General features: G+C 41.8%; 2 protein-coding genes across 3 annotated transcripts in view; one reads left to right on the top strand and one right to left on the bottom strand.

Moving 5' to 3' along the window:
• Window positions 1–12958, top strand: part of LOC135210783 (WD repeat-containing protein 46-like) — a 221078-nt gene that overhangs the window by 63672 nt on the left and 144448 nt on the right. The window contains exon 2 of the mRNA XM_064243645.1: window positions 7693–7788. The gene's annotated coding sequence lies outside the window, so the exon portion shown is untranslated. The remainder of the gene's footprint in view (window positions 1–7692; window positions 7789–12958) is intronic.
• Window positions 1–12958, bottom strand: part of LOC135210782 (armadillo segment polarity protein-like) — a 54794-nt gene that overhangs the window by 41495 nt on the left and 341 nt on the right. The gene's annotated exons all lie outside the window — the stretch shown is intronic.

Here is a 12958-nt window from a genome sequence, read left to right as displayed (position 1 = left end):
CTGTTCTCCTGCGGGGAGGCTGGGTGGTCTTCAATTGTATATATACGACCCAGGAATAAGTATGTATGAAACTTTATTGTATCATAACAATATCATTTTCATACATTCAACTTACCTGTCAGGATATATACATAGCTGATTGACACCTTTGGTGGAGGGCAAGAGACAGCTAACTACTGACTAGACAGGTAAACAAACACATGTTGTAGGTATTTATAGACCTTGGTTCTACTTATCAGGTGGAAGACTTCGTGACTGCTGTCTAGGAGTCTGCTTCACCTCAAGAGCCTTAGCGAGATAGTGATCTGTGGCCAAGAGTTCTTGTGGATCTGTCGATGGGGTCTCATCCACTTACTCGACAGAACCTAACTGGCATTTGTCAATGGTGAGCACATCCGCTTATATGACAACACGCCTTTATTTAAGGAGCACACAACCGATCCCGATCACCCGAACCTAACACCCGTGTTAGTTCTAAGATTGCCAAGAGCTATCCCCAAACTCTTAGCAAACAACCACAAACAAAATCAATAACCCACAACATACAATAATACAAAAAAATATTCTTTTTTGTACCCCTCTAAAAGTCAGCTGTCACTCTCGATCTCCTAGTGAAGAGAAGTGAAGGTCGCCTGTGCGACACCTGACACTTCCATGCACAGGAAACTCAAGAACACATCCAACAAGAGGGTTACATACAATATTAAGGATCGGTGCTAGCTCCCTTACCCAGAACCGTCTGTGCTGACACAAACGGACCTAGAGAAAAACATTTCTCATACACGTAACTCGCACGTCTTTTAAATAATGAGATGCAAACACAGAGTTGCATCTCCAATAAGTTGCATCCAAAATGTTTTTAAGTGACATATTTCTTTGGAACGCCACAGAGGTTGCGATTGCCCTAACTTCGTGGGCTCTCACTCTTAAAAGATTAAAAGAATCATCTGGACAATTCTTATGAGCTTCCGTAATAACACTTCTAACAAAGAAGGCTAAGGCGTTCTTGGACATTGCTCTCTTGGGGTGGGTCTTTTACTGAGCACCAAAGACCTTTTTGCGAACCCCCCAACTGCTTCTTCCTGTCCAGATAGAATTTAAGAGTTCTAACTGGGCAAAGGGATCTTTCTGCCTCTCTGCCCACCAAACTAGAAAGTCCTTTTACCTCGAATGCTCCTGGGCCAGGGATTCGAAGGGTTTTTCATTTTTGGCAAGAAAGAGAGACTGGAATGAACAAATTGCAGAGTCTCCTTTGAAGCCGACTCGTGATTCAAGGGCGTGCAACTCCTGACTCTTTTTGCCGTTGCAAGAGACATCAGAAACAAACACTTTCTAGTGATATTACGAAATGAAGCAGTGTGTGGTGGTTCGAATTCTTCGGAGGATAGAAATTTAAGAACCACATCTAAGTTCCAGCTTGGAACCTTAGGTTCAAGTGACTTTGATGTTTCGAAGGAACGAATGAGGTCGTGCAATCCTTATCATTCGTTAGATCTAATCCCTTGTTTCTAAAGACTGCTGAAAGCATACTCCTGTACCCCTTAATAGTCGGTACAGAGAGATGCGACTTTTCTTCTCTAAGAAACAGAAGGAAATCCGCAATTTCGGTCACAGAGGTACTGGAAGAGGACAGCTTCTTCGACCTGCACCAGCTTCTGAAAACTTCCCACTTTGATTGGTACACTCGCCTAGTAGATGATCTGCGGGCTCTAGCAATTGCGCTTGCTGCCTGGCGAGAAACCCTCTCGCTCTGACAAGTCTTTCGATAGTCGAAAGGCAGTCAGAGCAAGAGCGGGTGAATTTTTGATGGTACCTCTCGAAGTGGGGTTGTTTGAGCAGATCTATTCTGTTTGGAAGAGATCTGGGGAAGTCCACTGTCCACTCCATCACCTCTGTGAACCAAATTTGAGATGGCCAATACGGAGCAATCAGAGTCATTTTGGTTCCTTCGGATGCCACGAATTTTCTGACTACTTCCCCCAGTATCTTGAACGGGGGAAAAGCGTAAACATCTAGCCCTGACCAGTCCAGGAGAAAGGCGTCTATTGCATAAGCCCTGGGATCTTCCACTAGGGCACAAAATGTGTCTATCCTTTTGGAGAGGAATGTGGCGAAAAGATCTATTTGAGGCTTCCCCCAAAGGTACCAAAGGCTCTGACAGACTTCTGAGTGGAGTGTCCATTCTGTGGGAAGGACCTGGAACCTCCTGCTCAGTCTGTCCGCTCTCACATTCCTCTCCCCTTGGACAAACCTCGTTAGAAGAACTACCTTCCTTTGGTTCGCCAAATCAACAGATCTCTTGCCAGCTCGTACAGAGCGAAAGAGTGAGTCCCTCCTTGTTTCTTGACATAGGCCAGAGCAGTCGTATTGTCTGAGTTTATCTGTAGACCTTGCCTCTGACTATGTGTTCGAAGCTCTTTAGCGCAAGGTGAATTGCTAAAAGCTCCTTGCAATTTATGTGCCATGACACCTGTTCTGCCGACCAGGTGCCTGACACTTCTTTGGATCCCAATGTTGCACCCCAGCCCGACTCCGACGCGTCTGAGAACAATGTCAGGCTTGGGTTCCGTACTTGCAGGGATACTCCTTTGTTTTCTTTTAAGGGAATAACACACCACTTTAAATGATTTTTTATTTCCTCCGAGATTGGAAACGTGTCCGAGAGCTGTCCTGTCTTCCAACTCCAACTTCTTCTCAGGAAGAACTGAAGCGGACGAAGATGTAGTCTTCCTAGGGGAAAGAACTGTTCGAGCGAGGAAAGGGTCCCCAGAAGGCTCAGCCATTCCCTCGCTGAAGTGCGCTCTTTCCCTAAGAAGTTCGATACTGTGGCACAGCCTTTCCTTATTCTCTCTTGGGGGAAAGGGGGAAAAACTCGAAAACCCCGAGAATCCATCTGAATCCCCAGATAAACCACGTTCTGGCTGGGGATCATCTGAGACTTCTCGAGGTTCACGATCAATCCCAATGATTTTGTCAATTCCAGTGTTGTTGACAGGTCCTCCAAACACTGCTTTTGAGACCTGGCTCTGATGAGCCCAGTCGTCCAGGTACAGGGAGACGTTTATCCCTTTCAAATGTAAATGTCTTGATACATTTTTCATCACGTCCGTGAAGACTTGAGGAGCCGTGGAAAGGCCGAAACACAGGGCCCTGAACTGATAGATTCTTCCCTCGAACATAAATCGAAGGTACTTCCTCGACGAATGGTGGATCGGGATGTGGAAATATGCGTCCTGAAGGTCTAGGGACGCCATCCAATCTCCTTGACGCAGTGCTGCAAGGACTGATGCAGACGTTTCCATGCTGAACTTCTGTTGTTTTACGAATTTGTTCAGCGCACTTACATCCAGTACCGGTCTCCATCCCCCCGAGGCTTTTGCTACAAGAAACAAGTCGATTGTAAAACCCCGGGGAGCTGCAATCCAGCACCAGCTCTATTGCTCTTTGTCCCACATCTGTTCCACCATCTGACGAAGAGTATCCATCAGAACAGGGTCCCTGTATCTGGCGGACAATTCCTCGGTGATGTTGTCAAGGGAGGAATGTCCTTTAATGGGATGTAATAACCCTTCTTGATAATTGACATCGTCCAAGGATTCGATCCTATGTCTTCCCAGGCTTTCGCAAAGAAATGTAACTCCTGGCTCCTACAGGTGTCTGGAGGACAGAATTCTCACTTTCCCTTCTTAAAGGGACGGAAGGAAGACCTGCCCCTTTTCTCGGTTGACTTCCTTCTGGCGATAGATCTAGCTGGAAGGCCTCCTCGAAAGGGCTGCTGCTGAGCTGGACGAGCCACTTTCTTTTCCTCACTGGCCACAGGCCTATTTTTTCCTTGAGGATTGTCTAAGGAGATCCTGGGTGGCCTTTTCAGTCAGTGAATGGGCAATATCCTTCACCAACTGCGAGGGAAAAAGATGTTCTGAGAGAGGCGCAAACAATAAGGCGGATCTTTGCGAAGGAGAGACGGCCTTCGTGAGGAAAGCACTGTGAACCGCCCTCTTCTTTAAAACTCCTGCCCCAAAGAGGGAGCATACTTCAGCCGATCCATCCTGAACAGCCTTATCAATGCATGTGAGGATGCTATTTAGGGTTTTCTGGGTCCAGTTGTTCCTTTTCATGAGACTTCTTGGCAAGAACCCCAAGGGACCAATCTAAGAAGTTAAAAACTTCTAAAGTGTGAAAAAGCCCTTTGAGGAGGTGTCCGTTTCCGAAAGACCCCATGTTACTTTTGCTGAATTCAAGGCGTGTCTTCTCGAAGAGTCTACTAAAGACTCGAAAAAAGAAGTCTGACTCAGCTGAAACGGACAGAGACAATCCCATATTTTCTCCCGTTTCGTACCAAATGCCTCTCCTCCCTGTAAGTTTAGCGGGAGGCATACAAAAGACCGTCCTTCCTAACTCCTCCTTCTTGAACCAGGAGTCAAGAGATTGTAGCGCCCTCCTCATAGATATAGCAGGCTTCATTTTTAGGAAAGAGGAAGACTTGTGCGTTTTCGTGCTCGAAAACAGAGAGCGTGGAGAAGGAGGAGCGGCTGGCGTTAAAGAGTCTCCATATTCTTCCAAGAGAAGGGACGAAAGAACTTTGTAATTAGAAAATCCTTCCTTCATTTCATCCTCCGAGGCATCTTCTGGGTTCATAGGCTCGGAAGGAGAAGGCTCCCTTCTTTCTTCTGTTTCTTCCCTTACTCTCTTCCTTTCTGAAGAAGCACTCCTAATTGAAGAGGGGCTAGAGTTACTCTCTCTTTGCTAAAAGATTGACGCTTGGATGACTCCTGTCGGATGTCAGGCTCTTCATGCAGAGGGAATGCGCCTGGTGTAGCAGCAGGAGTATCTCGCCTGGAAGGAGTAACGTGTTTGGAATACTCCTGGTGCTTGGCAGGCGCAACGCGCTTCGAATACTCCTGGCTTCTGGTAGGCGCATCTTGTTCCGAATACTCCTGGCGCCTGGGAGGAGTATTAAGTTCAGAATACTCCTGGCGCCTGGGAGGAGTATAAGGTTCGTAATACTCCTGGCGCCTGGGAGGAGTATTAAGTTCAGAATACTCCTGGCGCCTGGGAGGAGTATAAAGTTCGGAATACTCCTGGCGCCTGGGAGGAGTATCGAGGTCCGAAGACTCCTGGCGCTGGCAGGAGTATGTCGCTCCAAATACTCCTGATCCTTGGAATGCGTATGGTGTTTAGTAGGAGTATTGATCAAGGTAGGCGCTTTTCGTTTAACAAGCGCTCTACTCCTAACAGGATCTTCTTCTTCAGTTAACTCTTGGCGCTTGGTTGAAGATCTTGAACGTTGTACTGAATACTCTGGCTCTTTGCGCCTACTCGGAGCCTGGCTCCTGGCTGGAGCCACACTCTTGACAGGAGTAACTTCCTTTCTTACTTCTCTCCTGTCTAACGCATTGTGCGACAACTCCCCTGTAGGGTTCGTCGCGCCCGACAGGAGATCGGTATTTAGATCTTTTAATAGGAAGCCTATCATCCTTCTTTTACGAGTATGCTCCTTATAAAGAAAACTCCTACCAACGAGGCTAATTGTTCCTGCATATTCATTAAAATTTTCCTGGTTGAGGAATCTTTCGAATCAGGAGAGGGAGATCTGGAAGGCGCTCTAGGATCTCCTCCAGACCCAGAGTCTGAATGTTTTCTAGCCTTCTTTATTACCGAAGGCGCTCCTTCTTCAGAGAAGCGCTCGGGACTAGAATTGAGCTCATGTTCTTTCATACTCCTCTTCAGCGGACGGGAAAGTTTCGACTCCTTCCATCCTCTTCTCGGAGAGGGCGAACTAGAAGACGAAAAGCACTCTCGAAGGACGCTTTTCCTATAGCGGTCCTTGGCAGTTTGTGATATGATAGATTCTGCCGAAGGGACGCGCTGATCGTTGGGGATTCTCCACAAGCCCCCGTACGGCTTTCGACTTTCCTTCTCCTCCGGGCCAGGGAGCTTGGAAGAGGTCTAGGCCTGGGGAAGGAGCGTCGCAGAGACGACCAGACGCCCCCTCCACTACACTGGGGACACTAATATCACTAGCGAAACCACATTCACTTTCCTTACCTTCCAATGCTGCCATTTTTTCCTGCATTTTCTGAAGGGAAGCTCTGAGTTCCGCTATTTCCGAAGCAGAACTAGAGGGATTAGCAATTTGTGAACGGGCTGAAACAGAATGGGCATGATTATCAGAGGAAGAAGCTACGAACTAGACAGTAAATCATGAGATGTAGACATTCTGCGTTTTTGTAAGCCGCCTTCCTCTCTCTATCTTTCTCTAACTTCTTCAAGTAAGAAGTTAGATTCTTCCACTCTTGCGCACTCAATTTCTCACACTCGTTACACGTATTCTCAATCGAGCATTCAACCATTCTACAACCACTACATGTAGTGGTTGTAGAATGGTTGAATGCTCGATTCAACCATTCGAGGATCTACCGAAGCTTTCGGAATCCAAAATTTGTGTGTGGTTGTAAAATATACATATGTCCACTTCCAGCTACATCCGATGCTTTGATAAGGAGCAAAGTCCAAACAACTGTGTTACAGAGGCCCAGAATCTCATAGTAAAACACACATAGCCTAACTATTTAAAGCCAGGGACGCAGTGTTACCATGTACAACCACCAAAGGCGGATGGACAGATGGAAAAAAACAGAGTAAAGTCTATCTTTATTCTTTTGGATGCCAAAATTGCATTAATAATGACCATATTCAAAGTATTCCACCCCTGGTTCATGTAGCATAGTAAGAACAAATACGATCATACGAAAATAAACCTTTTATAACAGTAATTTATTTATCATTAGGAAATTTAACCATACAACCAAGTTGGTTTAGCAGTCATATTTTTAATTAAAATTCAATGAATAAGACAGGCCTTACCAGTAAGCTTTACTACATACAGAGCTCAGCACATTATTAATTCATGAATTCTTTACATCTTTTGTTGCCACGAGGATGAAAGTAGCAGATGATAGGTACCTAACCATCACTAAATGAGTGAAATGGAAAAATGACCAAATAGTTTGGTAAAATTAAAATAAAACTGGCAATATTCTTAATAGTAATGGGGTACTGAATCAGATCAAACTTTTTGCAACAGGACTACTGAGTTTTTCTATAAACTAATATGTATTACATTTATTATTACTAAATACCAGTATTACATTTTACCAATACATACTGTAGTATGATGTTAATTCACAAAACGGGCATACATTATTTGAATTGAAACTTACAGAACAAAATATTTATAAAATACCTCAAAAAGACAAATAAATAAATGTTTAAATTTCCATCATTTAAAACATTCCGAGAATAAATATAAAAACATAAAATTGAACCTGTTTACATTGAAGCTAGACAATACTTCAAACATATTTCTAGCAACAATTTTGTCATAACAGCCAAAATCTAACCAAAAGAATAAAACACACAATCCTACATCATCATCAGTTCAGGAGCTAAATAAATGGAAAACTGTTCTGACTAAGAACTGAAAACTGGAATCCCTTTACTGGCTATACTATAAATGCACAGTAAAGCTGCCAAAACAAAAAGCAATAGTATTTAGAATCACAAGTCACCAAAAGCAAAATCAAGAAGAAATCAAGGTAGCGTATACAATATAGCCAATATCGTCTCAATTAGAATAGTAATGGTAATTAGATTTGTTTATTTTAATTCTGATCTTTCTCTCCTTGACAGGGTCAGGTGAAATCACAGGTATTTGAGTCCATACCTCATCCATCCTTTGAGCGAGGTAATACTTCAAACTAGATGTAACTTTCTCCCTGACGTAAGGTAAGGTACCCTCATTACCCTTCTATTCTGTTAGTACTGTAGTCTTTTTCCAGTGATTTATTCTTTGTTTAGCAGACAGGCAAATCTTCTGTACAGCTGACCCCCGTTATTTGTGGACTTGCAATTTGCGGACTCGCCTAAGCACGGATTTATCTGTGCACCGTATATACCCATTACAGGCGGTCCCCGGGTTATGACGGGGGTTCCATTCTTGAGACGCGTCGTAAGCTGGAACATTGTCAAAAATCCTAAGAAAACCTTACTTTTAATGCTTGGGTGCATTGAAAACTATGTAAACTGCATTCTTATGGCATTTTTCATCAAAAAAACCTTCAAATATTGATTATTTTGCATTTTTGGTGTCATATTTCATCTCCCAGATGAGTGTTGTAGGCGTCGTAACCCTGGAAATGTCTATTGACAAGCGTCGTAAGCCGAGACCGTCGTAACCCGGGGACTGCCTTTATTAGCAAAAAATTCACCTATGCACAGTATTTTTCACAGAAATATTCACAAATTGCAATATATTTTCATATAAATTTCAGGTCTAAATGCACTTTTCGTGATAAAACTACTGGAATGCTCAGGTATAACCATTTCATTTTAACTATCAAAATGGACAGCTCTAAATGTTTTTAGAGGTGCTTTAAGCATAGTACACGGATTTTGGCCATTCGTGTGGGGGGCGGGGGGTTGTGGTACCCATCCCCTGCGAATATGGGGTTCCACTGCATACTTCACTGGTTCGTTCCACTATCAAATTCTCAAGAACATATATCTTCCTTAGAGCATGAAGTTTTATTTTTGATCAACCAAAACTTCAAATTAGAGAGCATATGCATCAAGGTAGTAATCTTATGTAACTTTGTAAATAGTTATTTTGAGTTTAATTTTAATATCAAATACGTACATGGTAATTCTACAGAAGAACTCCACATGGAGAGATCATTTATCACCAAATTTTTCTTTACTTAATACAGGAATGGGTGTCCATAATGCAGTAAAAGTTAAATAATTTCAGGAATTTCCAAGCTTTTGTGTTTTTACATTCATCCCCAAGGGACTGGTAATAAACATGATGTCCTGTGGAGCTTTTCCGTAAAATCACCCAACATACTTGAAAAGTACATAATTTTTCTGACATTAATGATGGACTGCATTGGAAAAGCATAGTTTTAGGGTTCAAAGTAGGTTGGGGGAAGCCAGGAATCATACATCCTTTTAGGCAGCAACAAAGAAGACAGACAAGTATTACCATAACCTGGGTCCAGAGTCAAATAACCTAGGTCTGGTTATGTGAGGGCATCCATGGGAGGCAGAGCCCCAAATCAGGTAAGACTCATTGCCTAAGATAGCTTATAAAGCATCTGTATTCAAGTCTATAATTTATAAAGCCCTATGTCAAGTTAACTGGACATGGTTCCCTATAGGTTAGGTTAGGCTAAGATAGCCTACATCCCAGAACACAGTACTTCATTCACTTTCATTTCCCCAAGCCAGTAACTACATTTTCCCACTACTATCTGTATAGGTCAATCAGAAAATAATGGAAATAAACAAAATTCAATCAAAACACACAAAAACTACTTTATAAAAAAAATTTCACATACGTGGACCACCACTTTTTCATGCATCACTTTATCGTGGATTTTTGTGGAACATCTTTCACTTTTATGCAGGAATTTTCACCAATTTGTAAATGTTACTATGGACTGTATCTCTAAAATTATCACTCTATAACTAACTTTTTTCGTAGAGCAACACTGTGTATTCACAAATTACTGTATTGTTTTCATATTTTACTGTATACAGTATCAAGATCCTAAAATACTTACTGTACAGTAACTATTTCAAAATCATCTTAAAACACAACAAAATATCAATAAAACGTACGTATGTACATTATGGACAGTACAACAGATGATGCACAAAGTTATGTTAGGCAAAAGCATATGTGCGTACCTGAATTATAAGGGACAGGTACTTCAGAGTAACAGTTGTAGGCTTAAAATGATATTGGGGTGTCTTGGGAAGAGTTTGAGGTATAATTTTGTTTGAACTGTTAAAAAAGGGTAATGTTTGATGACGTTGGGTGTTTTGGAACAATGGTTTGGGGTGTATTTACGTTTGAAATTATATTAAATTGTTTTAGTATGATAATTTAAGGTATATTTTTGTTTGAACTATGAAATTAGGCAGTAAATTATTAACCGGCATCTATATAAGATTTTTAGTCTAAGAGGTACAGGGTATTAGGCAGTTTTAAGCATTTTTAAAAGGGGATTTTGCATTTCCCCAATGGGTTCTGGAACCCATCCCAACAAAAAAGTGGGGGAGCATGATACTGCATATCAAGTTAGGTTAAGATAACTTCATATTTTACCACTTTTCCTCATCCACAATACCATGTTTACCACTGCAGTCCCCAATCCTGCCACTACAGTTACATGTAGGAGAAGAAAACACACACACACAAAAGACTTGCTTGGCCCACCAATTAACAGCCAATCATGTACAAAACAATTGATGACCAGTAAAAAAATAAGTTTTTTGTTTCTAACATGAAATTTATTTGCTTTAACAATAGCTCTATACAATTGTTTCCAGCACAGTCCTAGCCTAACCAATTATCCGTAAAGGCAATATTACACCATAATAGATTCATGTTAATACATTTTCCTCCAAGATTTTAGAGAAACTTCTGGGCTACTTCTTTTCACTTTTTACATAATGCTGTTAAATCTTTCACTTACCAGCACTATTACAACACAAATACTAATAATTCTGGTGAATTATGGTTTTTCAGATAGTTGTGTGTGTGATTCTTAAAAGATTTGCCATAAATTTCAGTTGGATTGACCTGGTTGACCCAAAATAAAATTCCACGGGCCTCATCTCTCCATGATGGAAAACCAAAGATTTGGCTGTGGATCCAAGTAGAACTTGGCATCCGTCAGAATCTCACAAAGACCAGCCTATAAGTGTCTGAATAAAATTTTGCAAAAAAACCAATATCAATTGGGATATATTCCAGTGAATGGAACTAAAATATGTACTGCACTGTATTCATGATCCACACTCTCTAAATCCTGTGTGGGTCTTTGAATTCATGCAAAGTAATGGTATGCGCACCTATTTTTCATTGTTTGGTGTTAGTAAAACACTATAGCCTGTCAAACACTCTTAACACTGCTGGAGCAAGGCAACTAACAAATTCCCACATTGACAAATATCTCATTGTTATGGATAGTAAAGATTGGACTTAGCAGAGCCTACTCAAGCTAAAGCTTTCAGATGTAGTGCCAGCTTAAAACTGACAATTGAAACACGTTTGAATTTGTAGATTTTCAGTGGAAACAAAGGTTTTCATATAAACAAGAGATGTGGCATAATTTTTTACCCGCCCTGCCAACCCTGTTTCCTCAACGTTATTGGCATGGGGGTTTAGAAGGCCAGCAATCACTTTACAGGCTTAATTTAAAACCAACCACCTACGCTAAATAAAGTACTTGAAGAAACCATCTTGCTCAGGTTGCCATTGTATTAGACAATATGGAGGTTCAAGAGGAAGCTATTATAAATAACAAGTCTTGGACAGAACTTTAAAAAGAGGATGGTTATAGGAAAGACTTAAATGGCTAAATAGATTTAGCTACACTGCTTTTTCTACCTGGCCACACCCTAGTAATCTTGGGTATCTGACAGACTACAGAATGGAGAAATCCTTCTTGTAATTATATACAGTATTAGAGAAGTAGTGTGGCGAGTTCATGAATAGCCTATGATGCCTGGCAGCGGGAGGAAAATTAAATTTCCCTATTAACAGAATGCAAACGAGCACACAGGAATAAATGTGCTTTCTAATGACTGGCCATGGAGTCACATGAAATAAACTTTCTCTGTGGTCTACTACATGAATGAACTTATAAGGTGGCACGAGTTACATAACGACATCTAAAACAATTTATGCTGTAACATAATCAAACAGCATTCCTTAATTTTAGAAAAGCCTTTCCAAACTAATGTAAGGTGTATCCCTATTGGATTCATTTCAATAAAAAAGTAAATGAGTTTCACACTTTATCTCTGTAAGCTGCGGCCTTCCTAAAAGATCAAAATATATTTTGGTAGATCTTGGTAATAACTCTGCGTTGGATAATTCTTTGGAAATTACAGTTACCTAAAATATATGGGTTGCTTATTAAGAATTTACGGTTATTTTTGGGGGGTCGACTGTAATTAACCCCCAGGGACCATTAATAGCCTAAGCATGGCGAAATATGCCCCAATCCCTTCTAGTGGCTGCCGTATTCGCATCCCTACCAGTGGCTGCCGTATTCGCAGTATTTCAACATGTAAGCATCCCAATCTAACCTAAGCTAGGGCACCACGAACTACTAAACAAGCCAAGGCAGGTTGGGCTGGACAGCGCGCACTGCAGAAAGACATGCACAATTAATCAGCAGCTAACCCAATTTACGTACTTGGCCTACAATGAAAATGAATTACTTTCTTGAGCTGGTCGCTTAAGGCTCAGTTATTTTAAATCCCATGACCATAACTACCCGGAAATCTAGGTTGCTGATGTGTTGCAGATGTCCATTTTGGTTTGGCAACTTCTTCAATGAGCCATGACAAAAACCTATGGACCCATTGGCCCGGTATTTCACCATTTTAACGTACACCATGAAAAGCTGCGAGATACTTAGACCAGAAGAGCAGGAACTGTGACTAACAGACTATTACGCAAGACAAAGGCCTGTATGCAGAAGGGAACCTACATTCCGTTATCAGGTCAACATCACTGATAACATATCGAACAGTTAGGTATATACATTACGCGAGCCTGAACCCCAGAAGAGGAGACTTAAGCCTGAACAAATAAATAAGGGATGGGCTTAAGAATCATCCTCAATCTCCCCTCCCCATAAATCCCCCTTCTTCTTCCATCGGACAACGGAGGAGGAGGAGATTCGTCCCCAAATTACTACTACTACTACGTCCTCTGAAGAAGGACTGGAAGGCACCATTATATACTACCTACTTCCCTGTGGCACGCTTAGGACCCGACGCGAGGACAGGAAATGCTTGTAGGATCCCCTGAGTCACAGGAACCAGGGAGTATCCCTCGACACCGATTCACGTTATTCAGAAACACACACAAACATAC

This window comes from Macrobrachium nipponense, chromosome 4, assembly GCF_015104395.2.
Source record: "Macrobrachium nipponense isolate FS-2020 chromosome 4, ASM1510439v2, whole genome shotgun sequence".
Lineage (NCBI taxonomy): Eukaryota > Metazoa > Arthropoda > Malacostraca > Decapoda > Palaemonidae > Macrobrachium > Macrobrachium nipponense.
The sequence above is the reverse complement of the archived record's forward strand: the minus strand, read 5'-3'. Positions and strand labels throughout refer to the sequence as shown.